Source organism: Ovis aries, chromosome 15 (assembly GCF_016772045.2).
Source record: "Ovis aries strain OAR_USU_Benz2616 breed Rambouillet chromosome 15, ARS-UI_Ramb_v3.0, whole genome shotgun sequence".
NCBI classification, from domain to species: Eukaryota; Metazoa; Chordata; class Mammalia; order Artiodactyla; family Bovidae; genus Ovis; species Ovis aries.
Genome location: NC_056068.1, coordinates 35,706,095 through 35,728,777, shown reverse-complemented (window position 1 = coordinate 35,728,777; position 22,683 = coordinate 35,706,095). Strand labels below are relative to the sequence as shown.

The following is a 22,683-nucleotide window of genomic DNA, read 5'->3' as shown; positions in this document are numbered from 1 at the left end:
AAAAAGAAGCTGAAAAATACCACTCATTATAAAGAGAAAAAGCAATCGATTGAAATTTATCCAGAAATGACACAGATGATAGAATTAGTATACAGATATTAAAATAGCTATTAGTTGCATCTTATTTGCCCATGAAGCTAAAGTAAATACTAAACATACTAAGTAGAGATCTTGAATATATAATAAAGACTCAACTGTAACTTCTAGATATAAAAGAAATACAATGTCTGTGATGAAAACTCATGGGAGAAGAATTAAAAGCAGATTCAACACTGAAGGATAAAGACAAAGTGAACTTCAAGGCTTATATACAGAAACAATCTTAAATGAAACTAAATTGGAGGTGAAAAAAAAATTGTGAACAGAATCAGTGAACTGAAAAACAACTTCAAGCCTCCTAAAACATGTATAATTGGATTCCACAAAGAATAGGAGTGAATAAAAAGTTCTGAAGTAATAATGGCTGAAAAATTTTCAGATGTGACAAAAAAAATAAACCTACAGATATAAGAATCTCAAAAAATCCAAGCTCAACAAACATTAAGAAAACTACACTAAGGCACATAGCAATAATGTTGCTTACAATCAATGATAAAGAGAAAATCTTACAAGTAGCCAGAGGAAATGATACACCATACACAAAGAAACATAATAAAAATTACAGCAGACAGCTTTTTGAAAACAATATAAGCTAAAAGACAATGGATCAATATTTTTAAATTATTGAACCACAAAAAGTTAATCTAACAGTCTATAGTTGGCAAAATAAAGACCTTTCGTGAATATAAAAGGTGATGAAAAATCACCATCTCAGCAGCAGACATATCCTACAAGAAATATTAAAGAGGTCTTTCAAGCAGAAGGTAACTGACAAATAGAAATCTGAATCTACACAAAAAGAAAAAAGAACACAACACGGTAAACATCTGGGTAAATACAAAAGACTTTATTTTTTAATATCTTTAAAATATTGACTATTCAAAACAAAAATAACTATCTTTAAATTTATAACACATGTAGAGGTAATATGTAAGACAACGATTGCACAGACGCATCTTTTCTTAGCCTTTTGACTAGGATCAAGTGTAACAGTTGCACAGAGGCTGGGAAGGAAAAATGGAAGTATGTTATTATAAGATTCTCATCCTGTGTGCCCTGTGAGATATTGCTTGAGGTAAGACTGTGATAAGTTGTATAGGATTTCTATTTAAAAATAATTATTAAAAATGTTAAATTTCATTTAAAATCCCTTATTGGCTTATTAATTCCATGTTTTAATTGTATTTTATAAACTACTTAAAACATGGAATTAATAAGCCAATAAGGGATTTTAAATGAAATTTAATGTTTTTAATAAATTAAAAAAAAAAAAACAAGAAAAGGCAGTGATGATGACAGGTGGTACAAATAAGAAACAAAGGTATATCTTATATTTGAACTCAACCATGTCAATAGTCACATTAAATGTAAATAAACACCCAAATTAAAAGGGAGAGATTGTCATACTGGATAAAAAGCAAGACTCAACTGCATGCAGGCTATACAAAATCCATTTTAAAAATGAAGACACAATACTATAAAAGTAGACGGATGGAAAATACATCCCATGGTACCACTAATAAAAAGAAAGCTGTCATAGCTATAAGACAAAGCATATTTCAAAGCAAAGAATATTACTATGGATAAAGGGATTCTTATACAATGATAATGGGGTAAACTCATTAGGAGGCCATAATGAGTATGGCCTAATAGAGCTTCAAAATACAAGGAAGAAAAACTAGTAAAATGTCAGGAAGAAATTTCATCAGAGTTCTCAGAATCTCTCTCCCTGCATGAATGATAGAACACATAGACCAAAAAAATCAGTAAGGATATTGAAGACTGGGGCAACACTTTCAACCAGCTTTATCCAGTTTACATTAATAGAATTTGCCAACCAACAAAAAAACTAGGAATTCAGCAACAGAAAGACAGCTGGAAAATATAAAAATATTAGAAAATAACACTTCTAAATGACACAGAAATCAAAGAAGAAATCAAAAGGGAAACTAGAAAGTCTTTTGAATTGAATAAAAATGTAAATACCACATTTTAAAATTTATGAAACACAGCTAAAGCATTACTTAGAAATAAATTTTATAGCACTAAAACCCGTATTGAAAAAAGGGGTCTCAAATCAGTGATCTCAGCTTTTACCTTAAGAAACTAGAAAAATAAGAGCAACTGAAACCTAAAGTATGAAGAGAAAAATGAAATAACAAGACCAGAAACAGAAATCAACAAAATAGAAAACAGGAAAGCAAAATTATGTTTGCTGTTATAAATACATTCTCCTACCTATAAATGAGAGGTAACATCACCATATATTCATAAAGTGCATACCTTAGATGAGACAGATAACCTAAATAGCCCTATACTTATTTTTTAAAATTGAATTTGTAGTTAAAAACCTTCCCAGAAAGAAAACTCCAAGCCCAGATGATTTCATTAGTGAAGCCTTTCATGTATTTAAAAAGTAATAATACCTATAGTACACAAACTCTTCCAGAAAACTGAATAGAAGCTAACACTTCCCATCTCATTCTATGAAGCTACAGTAATCAAGTAATCAGGATAATAGCATAAAAAATAAACAAGTAAATCAATGGAATAGAGTAGAGACTCCAGAAATAAATCTCTACATATATGGTCAACATATTTTCAACAAAAGTGCCAAGGCAATTTAATGGGGAAAAAGAAAACCTTTTCAGACAATGGCACTAGAAAACTTGGATAGCCATAAGCAAAAATATAAACCTGAAATCGCATCTCACCATGCTATTACAAAACTAAAACAAATCATAGACCTAAATTAAAATCTAAAACTATAAAACTTCTAATGAAATGCTTAGAAAAAAAATCTTGGCAACTTTGGGTTTTGCAAAAATTTCCCAAAGGTGACACAGAGAGTATGAAATACAAAAGAGAAGCAATAATTGGACTTTATCAAAATTTAAAACACTGGCTCTTCAAAAGGCACTTACAAGGCAAGCCACAGACCAGTAAAAAATACACACAAAACATGTATCTGACAAATAACTCATATTTTTTAAAAAATGAAAAGCTATTACAACTCAATAAAAAAAGACAACCCCAATTTAAAAAAAGAAAAGAACAGCAAAAGATTTAAAAGACACTTCAACAAAGTAGATACATGGATGACAAAAAGGCACATGAAGAAAGCTCAACATCATCCGTCATTAGGGAAATTAAAATTAAAATCACAGTGAATCACCCACTACAGACCACTTGAATAGCTAAAACTGAAGACTAAACATACAAAGTGTTAAGAATGTGGGACAGCTGGAACTCTTACACATTGCTAGTAGGAATGTTAAATGGTAAACCACTTTGGAAAAATCAGCAGTTCTTATAAAGTTAAACATGCACCTATGTAACCTAATTATTCCATTCCTAGGTATTTATACAAAAGAAATGAAAAAAACATGTCCACCTAAAGACAAATGTTCAAAGCAGCTTCATTTGTAACAGCCAAAAACTAGAAAGAACCTAAATGGATAATCAAATTGTGGTATCTACTTACAATGAAATACTAATCCTCAATTTTAAAAATAAGTTATTGACATGCATATGAGTGAATCTCAAAATAATCATTCTGAATGAAAGAAACTAGACCAAAAAATTGTATATAACGTATGATTCCAATTACATAAAACAAAAATTTTAATGCAATCTATAACGGCATCAGACCAGTGATTGCCTAGGGATGAGGCTGAAAACAGATCAAGGAAGGGTAGAGTAAGGGACTCTGAAGGGGCATTAAGAGACCATTAGGATTATGTAAATTATCTTGACTGCGGAACTGGCTTGACTGGTGTATGCTGCTACTGCTGCTAAGTTGCTTCAGTCGTGTCCGACTCTGTGCGACCCCATAGACGGTAGCCCACCCGGCTCTCCAGTCCCTGGGATTCTCCAGGCAAGAATACTGGAGTGGGGTGACATTTCCTTCTCCAACACATGAAAGTGAAAGTGAAGTCGTTTCCGACTCCTATCAAAACATCAAATTATACTCTAAATATATGAAGTTTATTATATGCCAATTATATCTCAAGTCGGACATGACTGAGCAACTTCACTTTCAAAGCTGTTTAAAAAAAAAATGCAGTAGGTAATATTCTCACTTTACAGATGAGCATGCTAAGGTTCCAAGAGGTTACATGATTTGCCTAGGATCAGAGCTAGTACACAGCAGTATCCAGGACTGGCAGGAATTCCATACGGTATATTTTTAAACTAATACGTAGTATCTACTATAGTTCTGGTTCACAGAAGGCACTCAAAAGTTATTTTGGAGTTTTATAATATAAAACATATAAAAAGCTTAAGATGTGGAAAAGTAACAGACTTTAACTTTCCCAAAGGATACATAAATTTTTAAGATTTTTAACCCAAAATATCTCAATTGATAGAATGTAAGATAGCGTGTCTGTAATTCATTCAAAAAGCATTTCACTGAAATCTATTAGGCAATTCATAAAATGAACAGCTTGATAGGTACAAGTGAGACAGAAACTTAAGTCATACACAGGTTATGAAAGAGGGCCCTCTGATGACGAACTGGCAAGGGGCTCGGTGTGTCAGCAGGCTAAGGTACACACAGTACATACAACTGAATACATTTGAATGCAGAACAACAACTCCTGCAGGTCTCCCAGGAGAAACACTGGACAAAACATTTCCTAGAGAGAAATTACTAGGTTTTGTAACAGTTACTTTGTTTCCATATATATATATATATATATATTTCATCTCTTCCCATAATAGAGTATAAATTCCTGATGACTAACTCTTCAGTCACCATTTTAAATTCCACCTCATATCCAAAAGAATCCTGAATTCATATTCTTATTGAGTGAATGAATAAATGAATTAATGCATGTTAGTGTTAGTCTGAACAATAAGGCAATGAGAATGATAAGAATCCTTTTCAAAATCAGCTTGACTTTATTCCATTTTCTTGAAAAAGTTTATTTTAAAAATCTTATTTCAGTGTCTTTTCTTAGTCATGAATGTATTTTCCTGCAGTATTTCCTTTTCCCTTGAAAGAGTCAAGTAGAAAGGACCTATATCCAAAGCATAATATTTCCTTTGACTATACCTTCTGTGGAGGACAGAATGTAGCAATATAATAAGGGAGTTGTAGTCATCATTTTATCTGAGAGAGTTTTAAAAGTAACCAGACTCTGTTCACACCTGTTTTATTCCTCACAGATGTCATGTATTAATCTCTATGTGAAAGCCACCTGATAGGAATGGCATAATTCACAGTATCTTCACTCTTCTCACTCATGGTAGCCAAGTTTTACTTTATGTCCCTGAAATCAACAAGGCCCTGCCTGTACACTTGAGTCCCCAGTATTAACATCTTCTGTGTTTAGGCTATGCCTTTAAATTATCAAGTGATTTTATCTTTAAGTATATTCTCATTCATTTAAAAACACATCTTCCTTCCAGGCCTCCATGGAAAGAAAAAATATCCTCAATTTTCAGTGGGGATCTAACCAATGAGATGCAAGGGATTTGAGCATTGACATGAGATCATTAGCATGATATTTTCCCTCTGCCTTTCCAAAACTTCGGTGCTGAGAACAGGGAACAGGGAAAAGCAATGAGTAATTCTGACTCCTTTCTTTTCCTTATGCTCCCCATCAGATATAATCCAGCATCAGATATAATGTGGTTAGCACACCACATTATACAAAGTCTCTTCTTTCTGTTTCTAACATTCTGTTCTCAAAATACCTACTCTTGTTTAAACCTCTTACCTCCTGCCTAAACTATCTTACAAGGTGTTTCCCTAGTTAAAGTCTTTTTTCCCCCTTTAATCAACTCTACAAACTGTTGGCTGAACTAACTTCTCAAAACCAAAGCTCTTGCCATCCCACTCAGCTATTTGGATTGATGGCTGTCTCAAATCTACCAAATGCCTTAGCTTACCATTATGTGCCACAATGATATAATCACACTAAATTTTCTAGCTTATGCATACCCTATACCTCAGTCAAACTGGATTTCTCGTTATTCCCTATCCCATACTTCCCTGTTTCCTTCCATCTATCCCCTACCCATGTTTGTGCAGTTCTCTCAGTAACAAGATGCACCTGTCTCTTCATCCCCTACTCCACTGATAAAATTCAATTCAACGTTCAAAGAATATCAGAAAGTCTGCTTCTTAAGTTAAGATCCTTCTTCTTAAAGGGATTATCTTTAATTCTTTTGAACTCCCCAGAGGACAATTTTTTTTAATTAAGGCATAGAGAATAATATATCTCCTCTGTTTGTCTCCTCTGCAATAATCAGTGCAACTTACTTAACATTTATTAATTCCTCCTTTGAGCCACACACCGATTTAGACATAGGGACACAAAAAAGAATAAGAAATTTTAATAATTATGTCTAGATTCTAAGGTTCTTGATAGCAGAAACTCCTTACACTTGCATTTGTTTCTAATGCAGCATCTAATGTTCTGTTTTGAATACACTCAGTACCCAGTCTATATTTATGGAGTTGAATTAATTTCCAACAGAAGCTAAACACTCTCCTTGGAAGAAAATATTTGCTGCCAAGAAAAGGATTTACCAAACTGCAAAACTGATTTGCTGCTGTTCAATTGCTCAGTCGTATCTAACTCTTTGCAACCCCATGAACTGCAACACACCAGGCTTCCTGTACTTCACTGTCTCCTGGAGTTTTCTCAAACTCATGTCCATTGAGTCCGTGATTTTATCCATCTCATCTTCTGTTGCCCCCTTCTCTTCCTGCCCTTAGTCTTTCCCAGCAACAGGGTCTTTTCCAATGAGTCAGGTCTTCGCATCAGGTGTCCAAAGGACTGGAGCTTCAGCAAAGCATCAGTCCTTCCAGTGAATATTCAGGGTTGATTTCTTCTAGGATTGACTGGTGTGATCTCATTTAAAGAGTTTTCAGAGGGCAACTTGGACATCACATTGACCACTGTTATACCATCCAATGTGAAGACTCTAATGGCTCAGATCACTCTTTACTATGATACTAACTTGTAAGTAGGCCAGACTGCTTCAGATGATAGATTCTCAGATGGTCAGAGCTTCCAAGAGGCTTCACATCACAGAAATCTGTTTCTTATACCCTTCTTGGGAATTTATATAGGGCTCTTTAAGTTGACATCAAGATTTAAGTACAATTCAATATACCTGGGAGATACATAATTCCTGTTTGAACTAACCACATCTATACAGCCTTAACAATGTATACTTTCAAGGCTACATAGCATCGCTGAAAGTCTGACTACAATGACACCTTTCACAGTAGGTGGAAAAAAATTAGGTGAATCTTGCATTTACTCTCTACATTCTTACATTTCCTCCCATCCTGGAGAACAGATGGAAGGACATAATAAGGCTTTTTAAAAGATGACACTAGGAATAAAAGGAAATGAAATAGTTGATAGTGTCATGCAAATACCAATGTATTTGACGATGATATTTGTAAAGGAAAAATTCAAGCAATAAAACTGAACTAAGTGGAAAGAGGTCACTGCTAAATGACCAAACCAAGCCCCAGTGCCTGGCACCTGCCAGGATAGGAGCTCCTTGGGTTGGCCTGACTCCTCCCACAAGCAATCTCTAATTAGAGTGACACACATCTTCTCAAGCAAAAAACTCAGCAAGACATGTAACATCAATCACTCTAGCACAAGGATCAAAATTAAGGATCAGTCTCAGAAGAGAAAGAAAGAAGTGCATTCTCTTTGTGTAGGAGGAAAAGAAACCCAAAAATCTAGAATATGAAACCTATATTTCTGGAGAGAATTGTTAGCACAGAATGGTTACACTATTCCAACAGCATGATAAAAAGATGGGACAGCCTTTTTCATGGCATTCAGTCTCAGGGTAAGATGCAAGAGGTCTCAGAATAAGATCTAAACAGGTTTGAAGTGCTCTAAGAACTTAGGAAAATTTTATCAGTTAAGGATATAATCAAGAATAATATTCCAGATGAAGTGAAACCATGCTGATGTTTTCATGGTTGGGAAGAGATGTGATCTGAAATCAAACCAACTGTGTTTGAATCCCAGCTCTGCCCTTTTCTTCCTTTCATTCCTTCCATCTTTCCCTTATCTTTTGTTGTGGTCGTTCATTTGTTTATTTATTCAACAAATATCTACTAGGAACTTAGTATGTGTCACACATTGTGCTAGAAACTGGGGGTACAGGTTTGAACAAAATAGTCACGGTATCTGCCCTGACAGGGCTCATAAGTTTACTGAAGAAAACTATAAACATTCCAATAAACATACAAAAACAAGATAACTACTATGAAGGTAAGAAATAAATCAGGATTTAGAGAAAATCACCAGGGGTTTGAGGGATTTGTTATAAGAATTAAAGATAACAGGTAGAAGTGCCTTGCCCAATGCCTAGAACACACAGCTGTTTTTAACCTATTGAAAGAACGTGAAAGTGATGTCACTCAGTCGTGCCCGACTCTTTGCGACCCTGTGGATGGTAGCCTGCCAGGCATGGGATTCTCCAGGCAAGAATACTGGAGTGGGTACCATTTTCTTCTCCAGGGATCTTCCCGACCCAGGGATCGAACCCAGATCTCCCGCATTGTGGGCAGATGCTTTTACCTCTGAGCCACCAGGGAAGCTCTGCCAAATACAGACACTTGATTCCTTCCCCTTCCTCTCTTGACAGAGAAACTGGGAAATGTTAGAGCACTGGTGGGTGCTGCTGGGGGACAGTGTCAGTCTGTTCACTCTGGACACTACAAACTAATGCACAACTTGTTATCCTACCAGTGCTCTCTATAATCATAACTTTGGTGAATCTACAGCTTTCTTCCAGGAATATCTGGATTTCATCTCCTGTTTAGTATCTTTGAGATAATTTATAAATGTTTCCTTTTGGTTGCATGGGATAATTAATCCCCTCTAACCTTAAACCAAACTATTCTCAAGAAACAACCCACATCAAGAACTGAGACAAATACATCTTATGTGGAAGACTTGCCAGAAAAACACAACTGGGGACTTCCCTTCAGGTTGTAAGTACACGGTTGCACAGAATATCTCACTGCAGGAAGACTTTCTGAAAACGTAAAAGTTCTCCTTTTAGACCGTGATATTCCTTTATCTTGTTCTTAGTGAGCAAATACTCAACACGCCTTAAAATCTGACAAATTTCACTTCAGGTTTAGTAAACTGCTGAGTCAATAAAGATTATAATTTCTTTTGAATGATCATCACTTCACAATAGTAAAACTAATTCCAACAGTTCCTCAGTTTCTTTAATTGTATAAAATAAATGAGTGCTCTTAGTTCATATAGGAAACCCACTGAGGATTCTTTAGTCCTTAATCCAAAAGGTGACCTTGCATACAACTTCAGGAACACATGTTATGTATCATTTTACAGCTGGCAAGCAGCATACATACTAATTGAAAAGAAACTATCTCTAACTGAAAGAAAGGATAGAAAGGATGGAGGGAAAAGAGGAAAGGGACGTAGAAGGAGAAAAGAAAGGAAGAGGCATCACACTAAAAGTCACTGTATAGAAGTGTGATTTCAAAGAGTTTGCCAATGTCCCAAACTAAAAGCATCATATACCATAATGCAAACCTACTTCATGTGATTCTTTGTCCTAGAAGACACAAGGATGCTACTTGGTCATGGTTACCATGAGACCTTTCTAAAGGTCTCCCATGCAAAATACGAAGTGTGATACATAAATGATTATTTTCATATATATCCATAGTAATCTTTACCCAGATAAATCAAAACTGTTCTCATTGTTTCCGCGACCCCCCCCCCAACCACCACCGCACCCCACCCCAGGGAGGTAGCTATTTCCTAAAGTTCCTACTATTGTCCTCAGAATGCACTGAACTGAAATCAATAAAACTGAAATAGTTATGGGGGTGGGGGTGGACTACAGAACCCCTTTTAAATTACTATTGTCAGATCCAAACAAATATTTCCACATCTTGAAAAATCAATCCCATTTTATGATTTTATAAAAATCTCCTATTTCAGTCATTTCTTATTTCACTAATTTCTCTCCTTTTTTCTCTTCTTCTCAATTACTGCAGTAAAATTGGAGGGAAGGGTATTTCTTCCATTTGTTCAACCATATCTTCTCCTCAGAAAGGTGCAAACCCTCAAAGTTTTTTGAAACTCAGCTCTCTAGTTTATACCCACATTTTCCATGCTTTACTTTCTCAGCCTTCCCCCAGATATTGCCTCGCAGCTATCTATTCTGTGACTGCAAGTCCAAGAAAAAATTCTCTGTAACTATCACAAAATCAATAGTGGCTTCCACACACTGCCACTATGAGGGGCCAAGCCCAGAATCTCCTAAAGTTGTCAATCATTCAATGAGTGTGCACTTGATACTTGCTATATCAGGTTATCAAGTTATGTGCAACAATCTCACCTTAACCATTCTAATTGATGATGCCATATATATGTAATAATTGGAAGAAAAATTACATTCACAAGAGAACAACATCTGTATTTCTTCTATACTACAGTCAGTGAAACTCAGAACACAAGTGGTAATAATTGAAACCAAGTCATAGGCTTGTTGGAGAAGGCAATGGCACCCCACTCCAGTACTCTTGCCTGGAAAATCCCATGGACGGAGGAGCTTGGTGGGCTAACGTCCATTGGGTTGCTAAGAGTCGGACACAACTGAGCAACATCACTTTCACTTTTCACTTTCATGCACTGGAGAAGGCAATGGCACCCCACTCCAGTACTCTTGCCTGGAAAATCCCATGGATGGAGGAGCCTGGTGGGCTGCCGTCCATGGGGTCACTAAGAGTCGGACACTTTCCTGCATTGGAGAAGGAAATGGCAACCCACTCCAGTGTTCTTGCCTGGAGAATCCCAGGGATGGGTGAGCCTGGTGGGCTGCTGTCTATGGGGTCGCACAGAGTCGGACACGACTGAAGTGACTTAGCAGCAGCAGCAGCATAGGCTTGTTACCAGCTGCCATAGCTTTACGAAAAAAATAATCTACAGTCTGCCTAATGTAGGCAGTTATAAGGGTACAAACTTGGAGTCCATTGATGCGAATGCTTAATTATCTACTATAGGTGGGTCAAAAAGGTAAAAATAATAAAGTGTCTAACATACCATTCTGTTGTATTTGTGCTTTCCAAAGGTATAAAAGAGCCCAAAGGTGAAATAAAAATAGAAAATCTGCTTTTATTAATGAATTAATTCACTTGAGCTTATATAAAACTGTGTGAGCTGAAAAGAAAAAGAACTAACTCCAGTAAGTCTGTATTCAAAGAAAACTCCACCCACATAAACTCTCCATAACAAATCAATTTTTAAATCCTTAGTTAGTGATCATCTTTTTTTCCTTTTGAAAGTACTTGCTAAGCAAATAATAATACAAACAAGAATTTTATCATGTGGCTAGACTTTTTGACTGATTAAACACTAAGGATAAGTCTTTTTTGCCGGTCATTGATGGGAGATAATGCTTAGGAAATTAACCTTTTTATGTAATAATTGCCTTGCATCTTTGAAAAACTCCAGTAAGAAATATGAAGAGAGAGAGGCAGAGAAGAGAACAGGGCAAAAGGAAAAGAGAGATGAAGGAAGGGACAAAGAGAATGCAGAAAATGTTTGTATCTTTACTGGAAATATTTCACTCACATTTTAATCTTTGGCACTAGCAAAAATTTGGTGAAATGACAAGCATTTATACCCATACTCCATGATAACATAAAATATGTATTTCAGATAAAACTATGTGCTGAAAGTTATATAGAGAGACAAACGTACCACAAAATGCACTAGATTTTGTTGATTATTCAGTCTTTACAAACTGAGTAGTTGCTAAAATATTTCTAAATGCTTGAGTAAATCGGTGGTCATATTTTTTCCTGAATTATAAACATGACAATATTTCCCATCTTAAAGATTACTGTATTACAGAATAATAGCTAGTTCAAATCTGTGCATAATTAGTACATTTATGGACACTCCCTTGCTTCCCTGTATTTGAGACCACCACTCAGTTCAAATTATGGCTTTATTTCCCCTTCTCCATATGTACTTAATTCCTTTAAATAGTAACAAAGTGTATGCAAGAATACTGGAAGATGATAAAGCCTATCTTCCTGGTTATAAACAAGTTCAGGAAGCAGCTTTTGGGGGGAATATTCACATTTATTAGCTGTTCTTAGCAAACTGCCCTCAAGCCCCACATTGTTTCCAATCTCAAGTTAAGAAGAATTTTTCTCCAATGGGCACTGAATCACTTTAATGTTGACTCTTGTGCAGCTCTACTCCACCTTCAAATGTAGCCAGTAAATTCAGCTTTACTACAGTTCTATAAAAATGTGAAAGAACCATAATAGCATCTAAAAAAGAGCTGTTGGCACTATATTAGTTTAGAGAAAACCCTAAACTGAATACTAATGCAAAATTTAATGATAGTTTGCCTAGTTGCCAAAAGAGTTACAATAATTATTTTGCCATAATGTAAAATTATCTTGAAGGCATCTGAGAATATTACTGTGTAAGATACAGAAAAAGTCCCCGAAGTGTCATTGTTCTCATGAGGTCTTTCAATGTAAATAAATCATCGACATATTATCTTCACTGAAACACTGTCCTCTGATTAGAGGATTGCCTTAATGAGTGCAGAAACATTATAAAGAGACCACTCTGCTTCTTCAGTAAGTCAGCTTCCTTGATTGACATCCAGTATGGATCCACCTCACCCCAAATTCTACTTTACAGCGAATATCATGATTGTGAGGTTCCAATAAAACATTCAAACAGAATCAATACAGTTTTACTTCCCTTTTCCCTTATTATCACAGCCAAGTTTTTAGAGTTGAAAAGGAAACCAAGATCAAATTTAGATACGTTGTTTGAAATTAGCAAAGATGAAACACTTCAGTGCCAGACAAAAGCCCTGATTTTAAGAGTAGGTTTTTGCCTTCCCTGAAATGCCTAGCTCAGGCAGTGTATTTTTATGACTGCAGATATTGGCATGTTTCACATTTAAGATTATGACACACCAACTTATTTTGAAATTTTTAAAATCCTCCACTGCACATGTTTCAAGTGCTTCATGACTATCACTGATAATTGAGCAATTAACTCGAAATTACCAAATGTGCTGTGATGGCACAATATGTAGTAAGTAACATGAAAAAATAAAGAGCAGAGGAACTTAGTACAGTGAAAAAAATTAATAAAGGGTAAAATAGGCCATAGTAATAATAATAATAATAGTACTGAGTAAGTTTTAATGGTCCCAGGTCTTAGTAGTTTAATGGTGCCAGTAAAATGGTTTAATGAAATAAGTCCAGAGTATTACAAATTTTTAGAGCAGTTTATTCTGGTGCTACAAAAAGGAAGTTTCTTTCTAAATGGTCTTGTGTAATAAGTACACAGAGATTCGTCCGAAAAGTGAGTGTGGGAGTTTCATTAGACAAAAAGGGCAAAACAATTAGGTTAAAAATCCTGACAGGCAGGTTGTTAAGAAACACAAACTTTCAAAAAAATAGATGCAAAGTTTTCCTTTAAGATAGACAAACTAAAACTCTAGAGCTAAAGATGATTCTAGAAGTCATCAAGCTATTGTGAACATGTTTGCAAATCAAAAATTAAGATACATGGCTTGACATCAAGAAGAAGGATGAAACTCAGCTATACTAGAAAAATCAGAATGCCTCTTCACACTGTTCATCTCATCAACATCTCTAAAACTTGGCTTTTTCTGGCTAAAACCATAGTATGACCATGAAGAGTAGTTCTTGAGTACTTAAATATAGCCAGTGAAGCAAATTCCATAAACCTAAATCCTACCTTATTTCGGTGGCAGGCCATCTTAAAAGTTTGCAAGAAAAACCAACAATTTAGAAAGTCAGAGAGTGAAAAGAGATTCAAAGTACAGCAAATATAAGGACAATATTTAAAAACCTTTTTTTCTCAAAATTCCATCAACATTGCTCAAAAACACCACTAGGAGATTAAAAATAGACCAGGCTGTCCTTTCAGGTACAAATTAGAAACAGAAAGTGGAGAGAATAGAAAGAACAAGTATCTAAGGGCACCAGTATATAAAATTTAAAAGCTTAAAATGTAATGGATATACACATTCAAATTAGCAAACTGCTTTCAATTAAAGTAGATTTCTGGCCACAGTTCACAAATGTATAGTAGCTGTATGTATTAATGTAGATACTCCAAATGTCAGTATATCTCTAATTAACATGAGCACACAACTGTAAAACTGAGAAGGCACAATTTTAAATTCCTTACATTCCTGGCATTAATGCTTTCATGGGGCAGCTCCCGTTGTCATGGAAAATGGCATTCAAGCCCTATTTGTGGATTTTCACAGCTCATCTTTTTTATTTACCTGCTCTATGTCAAGATTAGCCTGGAATAATATTTTTAAAGATAATGCACTTAGACCTACTTGTCCTTAAAATCACAGATGTTCTCACTGAAGGAGCTTTGGTCTGGGCTATGCTCAGTTTGAAACAAATTTCTCTCCATTTTAAAATACCACAAAGAGATGATTTCATGATTCTTTTTGTTTGTTTCCTAAAAATCTATGCAATTCAAAAAATTTCAGCTGAAACATAGCATGTGGAGTTTGGAAATAAGGGGATAGGAAAATGCCAGGGAGGAGCAAACGATCCAGGAACATGAGGAAATAAAGTGGTAGAAGGCTCTCCACAATCTCCTCCCTGAATTACTCTGCTTGCACTTTTCAAAAATATTTGTACAGCAACCAAGTAGAGACTAAGATAGTGATCAAACAACAAGAGAAAGAGACCTACAATACTCTCTGAAGAGGATAGATTGGTGTTATGGAAAAAGCACTAAATTTATACTAAATCCCTCAGTTTGAGCCTTGCTACTTTGCAAAAATTAGGATAATTCCTACTCACCTCAGAGTTTTATGAAATTTAACCAATTAAATGTCTGCAAAAGCAAGTGTAATACCAAATTAAGATATTGTTATTATTAACTGAAGCATGGGGCTAAGCAATAATCATTTTTTATACTAGACAATAAAATAATTTTGGATCTTGCTATTAGAAACCATGAACAGAGACAAATTTTATAAAAAGGGAATTTGCTAGCAAATTTCTAAAAAGAGTTGGGAATCTGAAAAAGCAGATCTATCTCTGTTTTGTTGTTGATGTTTTTCACCAATCATTAACATGCAAAACAAGGTCTTCTTATACAATGCCTACTTTGGGGAAAGGAAAAAGTGGCTTTATTTTTAAAAAAGAAAGAAAAAAAACTAGAATAAAATGCTTTCAGTTTCTGAAAAGATAACAGTTTTCCTTCTCAGTGTTTTCTTACTCTAACCTAGTTAGTAGATATACGTGGGTAAGATTCTAATCGGTTCTCACACACCTTTGGTGTGGTCTATTCATTATAGATGTGCAAAACAATATCCCACCTTTCTTATCTCACAGACCAGCTTCTGCACACCTTACTAGGAAACCTTCCCATGGCCATGAGGTATAACTTTCTGCCTTAGATCATGTAGCAAATAAGCAGTTCCAAAATGTGGAAATTAAAGTTCCTAAAAGAAGCCACTGTCACTGATCCCATTTGCTTGTTTTTAGGGTAAACTAAATGAATGTTTAGCTGGCTCAACATTCAGTGTAAGTGGTAGACAGTTTCTGCAATAATTAAAAGGAAATGCAAGCATTCTGGATGCCATGTTAATTTTATTTGACTTATCTTAGCCATGGTTTCCTGCTACATTTCTTTAATAAGAAGGTTCCACAGTCAGAAGGGAGATGGCCCATAACAAAGCTTGAGACCACTGACCAAAGAAACAACAAACTCCATAGCCTAAACTATTGTATAGAAATTCTCAAGTCTGGAAAACTATTACTTTAGGCATATGTGATTACTATGACTTTTACTTAAGTTATTAGACAAAATCTAATTAATCTGACTAGAAGTCTTTTGAGTTTTGTTTTTTTTTAAGTTGAACACCAGAAATAACCACATGAAAACTATACCCACATGCCCTTTCTATTTTTAGCCTCTCTCCTTTGTTGTTATCTAGTCACTACGTCTTTTCGTCTCTTTTGCAACCTGTGAACTGTAGCCCACCAGACTTCTCTGTCCATAGGACTTCCCAGGCAAGAATATTGGAGTGGGTTGCCATTTCCTTATCCAGGCAATCTTCCCAACCCAGGGATCAAACCCAATTCTCCTGCGTTGGCAGGAGAATTCTTTACCACTGAGCCACCAGGAAAGCCCTCTCCCTTTGTTAGGTCACAAGAAAAAAGTCTCAACTAATTGGATCACCTCTGTTCAAAGCTAGTCTATGTAAATCTGGTCGGGGGATTGTAGGAGAGGAGAAGCAGAAAAGTCAGGAAATACAGCCTTGAGGTGATGAGAAATGTAAACTCTATTTTAATTAAGACCATCCTGGTTGAAATCCTGGTAATTATCTTATGTTGGCAGCTTTAAATAATTGATCATCCTAATAACTTACTACAAGAAATGACTGAATGATATGAGAAAAGGGAGAAAGGAGGTAAAAGAAAGGATAAAGCAACAATGACAGGATTTGTCAAATTTATTTTGACAAAGTTCAAAATTATTTCCCTCCACTCAGATTTCTAATAGGATAAGCTCAGCTCCTTGGAATCATCCTTTTTCTCAAGAGTCCTTCAAAGATACTTTACATTTCTCCATTTTCTTTGCCTCCTAATCCTCACTATGATACCTTGCAGAAATTGAAAGCTTATATTTAATCCAAATGAACCATGGAGTTTAATATTTTGTGTTTTACATGAGAATTAAGTCTACAAATAATAAAATGTGAATTTATAGTCTCATAAGAACAGCATCTTATTTATTCTTAAAGCATTAAAAATATACAAAATTTATTAAACTATATTAAATATTCACATCTAGTTTTTAAGATGGTTCGAAATACCTGCCCCAAATCAATGCTGCTACTGGAAGAAAGGTAAAACTGATTTCAAAGGAATTTTCACTGCTCTCCACCTTAAATACTGAATCACTTAAACTCTAATTTATAATATTACTTTTTTCCAAGTACTTTCCTGGAAGCGTACTGCCTAAAGCTCCTTTATAGGGGTACAGAGAAGCTTCCTCTGTCTTTGTTGTTTTCAAATGTAAAAAACACCTCAGATACCAATGGTTTGCAACAATGTACACGTATAAATCCCTGGAGGAGAAAATGACAATCCACTCCAGTATGCTTGCCTGTAAAATCCCATGAACAGAGGAACCTGGTGGGCTACAGTCCATGGGGCAGCAAAACGTCAGACATGACTGAAGCAACTGAGCACACAAACACACACATAAATACCTCTTAAACTCAAATTACTTAAATATGATCTTATATACATATGGACATTTTTAATATCTGCCACATACTCTAAACTACATTTATATTAATAAATATATAACAATATAAAGTATTTTCATTGACCAAAGTTCATTCAATTTTTTTTTCTTGAAATTGACCTTCTTTCTTGAGAAAAAGTATCTTTGTTCTTCAAAATACCGTTTAAAACATAATAGCGTTTTGACAGTGGTGAAGAAGGTAGGAGGAATACTTCGATTCTGATAGACATTATACATTCACTAAATGAGTCTTTGGTTCCTTAGTACATAATCTCCTCATGTACTGACAGCTCTTTGAATTCTGTATCATCTCACATCTTTTCAATGAGCACCGGCTCATAGCACTTTTCAAGTCCAGACAACCAGAAGTTATCAGGGTAAATTATTCATGTGTATATAGACTAGCCCCTTTAAGTTAATCCATTCCTACAACTGAGCCCCATCTTCAAATAGTAAGATGCTTATTCCTTCAGTCTATTTTAATTGGCCCTGCCATTGTGTTATTTCACTGAAAATCACAACAAATTGAGGATACTTTGTTTTTGGATATTCTTCTATACTCCTTTTAAGAAAACACTTTTAAAAAAACCTAATAATACTTTAAAAACACTGTAACTATTTCATTACACAAACAGAAGAGTAATAAGAATAATAAATGAACCAATACTTACAAATACGCACAAAACAATCAGCCCCAGCACCCAGAAATCACTGGTAAATTGCTTTTGAATTCATGAAAGTGACCTGAAAGTTTAGAAAAAAAACGAAATGAGAAAGGATTGGTAAATTGTATTTACATGCTTTATTAAAGAATACATTCTGGCTACAAATTATACTATTTTTAACTCGGGCAGTTGTCTACTCTAACAATTTTTTCCAAGATAATACCAAAAGAAACAATTATTTCATTGTTCGTCACTGAAGAATACAGCATCTCCATTACAGCTTTTAAAATATTGTCAGTAATAAAGTAGGTGTTTAAAAATATGAATAAGTAAAAACAAAAGCAAGAAAAAGTTTAAGGCAATAAAGGCTTACAAGTTACATTTGAAAAACACGATTAATTTAGGTCTGCAAGTGAAAATGAATTAGCTTCACAGAAGATAACTTGGATATGTCCAACAGAACATAACTCGTAGGTAGAATAAATAAGGAAAGATGCAATTTTAGTTCTACCTAAGATGTGGAATCCATTTAGATGCTTAGGCTGTATACAAGACATTCTGTATGAGCCACAATTCAATGCAAAATTCTTTTCCTTGCACACACTTTAGTTCTGGCTGAAGAGGTAACAGATGCAACTCAAACACACAGAGCTAGCCTTGTAAAAAGTTTTAACTAGCACAATGACTCACTTTATGCCTCTAAATATCTATGGTTTCCTCTCTCCAGAACCCCCATGCATTAGAAGGTAGTTTGGTAGTTTATTTTTATTGTTTGGTCTAAATACAGCACATTTTTGGTTCCAAGAAAACAAAGAAACTTTGTTGCAAAAGCTGTATTCTTTCCAAAATGTGAGGATGGCTATGAGTAGTGTTCAACTGAAAATAATAATGGAACTTGGGTTCCTAATTTAGGTCAGAAACTTTCTTAGACTCTGGAAATTGGTTTGATTCAATCCACATATTTTAAATTCACCCAGTAAATGTCTAGGTTAGTTAGCTTACCTAGATTTAAATCTAAGCAATGAATTTAAATAAAATTCATTTTGAAAAAAAGTAAAGAAAAAAATGGATCTCATTCAACATCATTTATAGGAACTACTACTTCCAACATTGCATTTATAGCACAAATGGCCATAATAGATTATTGCTGTTGTTGCTGTTGTTCTTCAGTCAATCAGTCATGTCTGACTCTTTGCGATCCCATGGAGTGCAGCACGCCAGGCTTCCCTGTCCTTCACTATCTCCCTGAGTTTGCTCAAACTCATGTCCATTGAGTCAATGATGGCATCCAACTATCTCATCGTCTGTTGCCCCATTCTCCTCCCACCCTCAATCATGATAGATTAGGTACTGGGATCCAGAATTAAGTTGAGATATGAAATAAATATACAATTCAGCCCTTCCCCAGCTCCTATAACATGGTTTTGCCTAAGAGACCCATATAATTTATTCAATTTTCTAGTCAGGATTGATAAGTAATAAAGTCCTGGGCATTTAGTTAGCTTTAATATCCATGAGTAACACATCCATTAGGTTTCCTCACCAGACCTCCTCCTCTGGTAGGAAGCGATGACTCAGGCTTCCCCAATCCAGTTTCACCAGTTTCCAACAATTCATTATTTCTATGGACACAAGAAGTACAGGACAGTCTGCCCAGAGGTGGGTAGCTCTGTCAATTATTTTTGGTATTACACCCTTTCCCTCCTCATGGCTTTCTGATGTTTCAGGATTCAGGAGAACAGTCTTAGGTGGGACACCACCTAAACCCACATAGAGACAACCCTATGTGGGCACACTCTGTGTACTAGTCAAAGCCAGCAAAGAATCCTGGTTCTGATACAAATTATTCTCACATTTTATCCAAACCTGAATTATAAATTATAACAGTCAGTTCAGTTCAGTTCAGTTAGTCGCTCAGTCGTGTCCGACTCGTTGCGACCCCATGAATCGCAGCACGTCAGGCCTCCCTGTCCATCACCAACTCTCAGAGTTCACTCAGACTCACGTCCATCGAGTCCGTGATGCCATCCAGCTATCTCATCCTCTGTTGTCCCCTTCTCCTCCTGCCCCCAATCCCTCCCAGCATCAGTCTTTTCCAATGAGTCAACTCTTTGCATGAGGTGGTCAAAGTACTGGAGCTTCAGCTTTAGCATCATTCCTTCCAAAGAAATCCCAGGGTTGATCTCCTTCAGAATTATAACAGTGTCAGACTTTATTTTGGGGGGCTCCAAAATCACTGCAGATGGTGACTGCAGCCATGAAATTAAAAGACGCTTACTCCTTGGAAGAAAAGTTATGGCCAAACTAGATAGTATATTCAAAAGCAGAGACATTACTTTGCCGACTAAGGTCCGTCTAGTCAAGGCTATGGTTTTTCCTGTGGTCATGTATGGATGTGAGAGTTGGACTGTGAAGAAGGCTGAGCGCGGAAGAATTGATGCTTTTGAACTGTGGTGTTGGAGAAGACTCTTGAGGGTCCCTTGGACTGCAAGGAGATCCAACCAGTCCATTCTGAAGGAGATCAACCCTGGGATTTCTTTGGAAGGAATGATGCTAAAGCTGAAACTCCAGTACTTTGGCCACCTCATGTGAGTTGACTCACTGGAAAAGACTCTGGTGCTGGGAGGGATTGAGGGCAGGAGGAGAAGGGGACGACCGAGGATGAGATGGCTGGATGGCATCACGGACTCGATGGACGTGAGTCTGAGTGAACTCCGGGAGTTGGTGATGGACGGGGAGGCCTGGCGTGCTGCGATTTATGGGGTCGCAAAGAGTCAGACACGACTGAGCGACTGAACTGAACTGAACTGAACTGAACTATTAAGTTATCCAAAAAATAAATCTCCAGCACAATGCTATATATCTAAAAGCCTAAATTATGGAAGAGCCCAAAAGTGTTCTTAAGCACTCATATATTTTTAAAATGATCTCACATGTGTTTCTAGCAACTATCCTAAAAAAGCATAAATTGGAATTATGCAGCATATACAATACATTCCATTGCTTCATTTGCATTGAAACAATGAAGGACAACATAAATCACTTCAGTATCAGTTCAGTCGCTCTGTCATGTCCGACTGTTTGCGACCCCATTAACTGCAGCACATCAGACCTCCCCGTCCATTACCAACTCCCAGAGTTTACACAAACTCATGTCCATTGAGTCGGTGATGCCATCTAACCATCTCATCCTCTGTCATCCCCTTGTCCTCCTGCCTTCAATCTTTCCCAGCTTCAGGGTCTTTTCAAATGAGTCAGCTCTTCACATCAGGTGGCCAAAATATTGGAGCTTCAGTTTTAACATCAGTCCTTCCAAAGAACACCCAGGACTGATTTCCTTTAGGATGGACTGGTTGGATCTCCTTGCAGTCCAAGGGACTCTCAAGAGTCTTCTCCAACACCACAGTTCAAAAGCATTAATTCTTTGGTGCTCAGCTTTCTTTATAGTCCAACTCTCACAACCATACATGACTACTGGAAAAACCATAGCCTTGACTAGATGGACCTTTGTTGGCAAAGTAATATCTCTGCTTTTTGATATACTTTCTAGGTTGGTCATAACTTTCCTTCCAAGGAGTAAGCATCTTTTAATTTCATGGCTGCAATCACCATCTGCAGTGATTTTGGAGCCCCCCAAAATAAAGTCAGCCACTGTTTCCAGTTTCCCCATATATTTGTGATGAAATGATGGGACCAGATGCCATGATCTTAGTTTCCTGAATGTTGAGCTTTAAGCCAACTTTTTCACTCTCCTCTTTCACTTTCATCACTAGGCTCTTTAGTTCTTCTTCACTTTCTGCCATAAGGGTGGTGTCATCTGCATATCTGAGGTTATTGATATTTCTCCCAGCAATCTTGATTCCAGCTTGTGCTCCATCCAGCCCAGCATTTCTCAAAATAAAATGCATCCATAATATATTGTGACTGACATGTCTCGCTTTTTGAATCACTGGACTCTTTAGTAGTTAAGATTACTAACTCTAAAAATATTTTAAATTTAGAGTAAGTCAGATTGCAGAGATTTAGGATAAATAACATTTTAACATGGACTTCCCTGGTAACTCAGTGGTAAAGAATCTGCCTGCCAGTGCAGATATAGGTTGAATCCCTGGGGTTGGGAAGGTCCCTCGGAGAAGGAAATGGCAAGTCACTCCAGAATTCTTGCCTGGGAAATTCCATGGACAGAGGAGCCAGGCAGGCCACAGTCCATGGGGTCACAAAAGAGTTGGATACAACTTAGTGAATAAACAACAACAAACAACAATACTTTAACATAAGTCAATATGAAATCAATAAATCTCATTTGTCATATCAATCTAGTCTTGCTGCATATTTTAAAAGCAACTCTGAATTTCATTATCAACTGAGTTATACCATGGATGAATTTTGTAGCAAACAAGTTAAAAAGTATAAACTTCAAAAATTACCACGTTCATTTATAAAAATAAATACTAAGTAAGTCAGAGAAAGACAAATACCATATGAGATCATTCATATGTGAAACCTAATTTTTAAAAATATAAAATGAACTTGTTTATAAAACAGAAACAGACTTACAGATTTGAGAACAAATTTAGGGTTACCAA

The 22,683-nt window shown here is 36.0% G+C and overlaps 1 protein-coding gene across 49 annotated transcripts in view; it reads right to left on the bottom strand.

Moving 5' to 3' along the window:
• SOX6 (SRY-box transcription factor 6) overlaps nucleotides 1-22,683 on the bottom strand; it is a 720,275-nt gene that overhangs the window by 550,099 nt on the left and 147,493 nt on the right. For all 49 annotated transcript variants that reach the window (XM_060399843.1, XM_060399842.1, XM_060399858.1 and 46 more), the window contains exon 2: nucleotides 18,104-18,176. The gene's annotated coding sequence lies outside the window, so the exon portion shown is untranslated. The remainder of the gene's footprint in view (nucleotides 1-18,103; nucleotides 18,177-22,683) is intronic.